Here is a 1,921-nt window from a genome sequence, read left to right on the forward strand (position 1 = left end):
GAGAATGGCGTAAACCCAGGAGGCGGAGCTTGCAGTGAGCTGAGATCCGGCCACTGCACTCCAGCCTGGGCGACAGAGCCAGACTCCGTCTCAAAAAAAAAAAAAAGGTAGCAGGGCATGCCTGCAATCTCAGTTACTCGGGAGGCTGAGGCAGTGAGGCAGGAGAATCGCTTGAACCCGGGAGACGGAGATTGCAGTGAGCCAAGATCGCACCATTGCACTCCAGCCTGGGCAAAAAGAGCGAAACTAGGTACCAAAACAAAACAAAACAAACAAACCACAGTCCAAATGTTCTTTTCATACCCTTAAGTAGTAAATAAGATGCATTATACAAGCAGACCCAGGTAAGGGAAAGAGCAAGTGCATCTCAAGTCTCAGCTCACTTCTTAATTAGCTGTAATTCCCTGTGCCCGTTACCCTACCTACTTCACCCTGTTTTCCTATCCGTAAAATGCACTAACGCTGAGAGGAGGCGGGTGGTATGGACAGAATGCTGGTGCTTTATCCAATCAGTGGCGCTGGCGCGGGAACCGCCCAGTTGGAGAGGAGGGCGTGGCTTCCGGCATTCGGTGGGGCTTTTGTATCTCGCTGGCGCCAGAGCTTGGGATCGGTCTCTGCTGTTCTTCATCCTCCACCTTGGGAGCCCCCGGTGACTGTCACAATCTCTGTTGCCCTGTTATCTGCAGGTTCTGGGAGACGCACAGTTAAGATACCAGGACATCATGGAAGATGGGAAAAGGTGAGTGTGCGGGGTTGGGCATCCCGAGAGGGGAGAGCGGTGGTACCGGCCTCCCCACAGTCCGCTCCCGGGTCTCCCACCTGAGTCCCCGCTGGCGCAGCTCCACCCTAGGTCCCTCTTGCAGTAAGATGGCGGCTGGGCCCGCAGCCGGGACCCCGGCGTCTCGCCCCGACCCTACTGTGCGGAGCCCTGTCTGGAGCTCCCTGGGCAGCTCTGCACGCAGCCCCGAGTATTTCCCGGATTGTTCAGGGATGCCAGGCGGGTCATCAGGGCAGAATCCTGACTCGGTGTGTCCGTGGGAGGAGCTGCGGCAGGTGAGACTCCCAGTCTCTTTTGTTAAACATTTTGTTTGAGACGGAGTCTTGCTCTGTCAGCCATGCTGGAGTGCAGTGGCGTGATCGCTGCGACCTCCGCCTACCAGGCTCAAGCGATTCCCGTAGCTCAGCACACGCGAGAAGCAGGGATTCAGACCTGCGCCACCACGCCTGGCAAATTTTTGTGTTTCTAGTAGAGAAGTGGTTTCACCATAGTAGAAACTGGTCTGGAACTCCTGGCCTCAAGTGATCCGCCCGCCATGGCCTCCCAAAGTGCTAAGATTACAAGCATGAATCACCGCGCCCAGCCTCTTCTATTAAATATTAAAGGGAGTCAGTGTTAAAACGTTAACGAGTTTATTTGAGCAGTGATTGGTGAAATGGAAAGCACCCAGCCATAATATGTGGCCCACCTGAGCGGCATAAAGGAAAGGGTTTTATGAAGGGCGTGTGAGAAGGCAAACCAAATTCAAAAAGTGGTTAGTTATGTAGTCATCTTATTTGTATGATTCAGGTGGAAATTTCCTGGTTATGTAATCAGAGGTTAATTGCAGGTTTATGATTGGTTAAGCCTGAATTTTGTTTCTGCCTAAAAATAGTAATTTGTAAGAAATCGAGTTAGGTTTTTTTTAACTTATGAACACAGGTTACTAGAGCCACTTCAGTCTAATTTCCTGCTTTTTAATTATCTTAACACTCCACAGGAGGACTGGTTTCCTCTGTGACTTCCTAATGTATGGCAAACAGGACTTCAAATCCACCCTTTCTCCTAGCTTAACTCAGGAAATTATAAATTTCCACTTTCGTTCCTACATTCTCAAATGTAGGAAATGAGGACAACTTCCTCTCTCCAATTTACAACACTATC

The 1,921-nt window shown here is 50.6% G+C and overlaps 1 long non-coding RNA gene across 1 annotated transcript in view; it reads left to right on the forward strand.

Annotated features, from left to right (window-relative positions):
* Positions 1 to 562: 562 nt before the first annotated feature.
* LOC105553149 overlaps positions 563 to 1,921 on the forward strand; it is a 30,819-nt gene continuing 29,460 nt past the window's right edge. Inside the window, exon 1 of the long non-coding RNA XR_001008107.1 lies at positions 563 to 739. This is a non-coding gene — a long non-coding RNA (uncharacterized LOC105553149). The remainder of the gene's footprint in view (positions 740 to 1,921) is intronic.

Source organism: Mandrillus leucophaeus, unplaced genomic scaffold (genome assembly GCF_000951045.1).
Source record: "Mandrillus leucophaeus isolate KB7577 unplaced genomic scaffold, Mleu.le_1.0 Scaffold1163, whole genome shotgun sequence".
NCBI lineage: Eukaryota > Metazoa > Chordata > Mammalia > Primates > Cercopithecidae > Mandrillus > Mandrillus leucophaeus.